This window comes from Amblyomma americanum, chromosome 8 (assembly GCF_052857255.1).
Source record: "Amblyomma americanum isolate KBUSLIRL-KWMA chromosome 8, ASM5285725v1, whole genome shotgun sequence".
In the NCBI taxonomy this organism is placed as follows: Eukaryota; Metazoa; Arthropoda; class Arachnida; order Ixodida; family Ixodidae; genus Amblyomma; species Amblyomma americanum.
In genome coordinates, this window is record NC_135504.1 from 16,824,048 (window position 1) to 16,825,862 (window position 1,815).

Genomic DNA, 1,815 nt, shown 5'->3' on the forward strand with positions numbered 1-1,815 from the left:
GCCTAGCAGAAGCGCTTCGAAGCTCATCTGCTTGAGTTCAAATAGTTGGCGGTAAACTGCCGATTTCAATCTTCCTCTCTATCCGCCATTGACTCAAACTGCAGGAATGCATGCATTCATCTGTATTTTAAGCAATACCGCATAACTATGATGTTCAGAGTTCAATGTTAATTTGCAACAACCATTTGCTTCCTTTGTTCAGGGTATTTCATTTAATTCAACATAATTATGGCCTAAACTATCGACTGTATTTATTTGAGAAAACGATCACATTTATACCCTTCAGTTATCAACCAAGCTTGCGCACACGACAGATTAACAAGACAAGGTAAATAGCAGCATCACATACAACCGCGTGAGTTCATAAATCTAATTTCTTTATCATGTCATGTGTGCGCAAGCTTGGTTGATAACTGAAGGGTATAAATGTGATCGTTTTCAGAGTTCAATGTTAATTTGCAACAACCATTTACTTCCTTTGTTCAGGGTATTTCATTTAATTCAACATAATTATGGCCTAAAAAGAGGACTTCAAGTTAATTAGCAGATATACCAAACTGACTAGATAACATGTGTAAGTGATGCTGTTTCTACTAGAGAGTTTTTGCAGTCAAATCATTTGATCCATTTCTAGTCTTTCAATTGATAAACATGCATTACATAAGTTTTGTTTATATACTATATATAAACTACATATGCTATATAAACTAGATATTTTATGCTCTTGCTTTAGAAGCTAGCTTGTTGCGTATTTGTGGCTGGAACTTTATTTGAAAAAGTGCTCAGACTTTCACTACTCCCTATTTTTCTCTCTTATGTTACTGCCTGTGTAATACATTAGAATCTTTGCTGGAAGAATCTCATGAGGTTGAGAAAAAATATCCAAATCCGATATTTCGCATCACACAAAATCAACAAAATCTGTACACAGAAGCATGGGGAATGCGTTCACACAGATCTGTTTACAGCTGGCGGCATTTATTTACGGCCCCGCGGCCACAGCTCACTAGCAGTGCATAGAGTGAGACTGGCGATAGAGGCGTTGGCAACGTGCGCGGGCCATGCACCAGCACCCACTGCTTTGCACTTGAGCATCGTCAATGTTGCTTCAAAAGGTCATATTACTCTCCAGACTGGTTCTGGTGAAAAAAAGCATCAAATTAGGGAGGTGATAAAGAAAATTGTGAAAAATAAAATATTTTAGCATGACAGTGAAATTTGTTTACTTTCAATAAAAGACCTTACGGTTTCATAAACAATAGTTTGAAATAAGGCTGTACGAAACTAGGGAGCCGATAGAAATGTTTCAGAAATCAGAAAACCTAACCAGCATAAAAAAAATCTAAACATGAGAAAAGTTGACACTTTTGTGGCATATTCAGCCAAAAGTTGCATAGCGAAATGGTGCACCCTGGAGCCAGCTGGAAACTCTGGGTCAATGGTGCTCTTTGGCCCCGGATGGCCTTGCACCTTAAATATATATCATCACACAAACCGTTTTGCCTCTGATGCCCTAGCACCACAAGAAACCACAATCATCAGACTCACGTTCGCATCGCCGAGATCTTAAAATATCAGTAACCACCGAGCAGGCATGCGTCTCCCCAAGGAAATGAAAAACCCACTTGTACAATCGCATGACAGCTTAACTGCCCTATTAAATCTCAAAAAATGCCCGAATGTTTGCATCTGCATAAACCACAATAGCCTGCAACATCATTATTTGCACTTCTCTGATAGCAAAAGTCTGGCATACACATAAAATGAAAGCAGCCATAGCTAAGATCCAAAATGTATAATTACAATGCTCAGAAA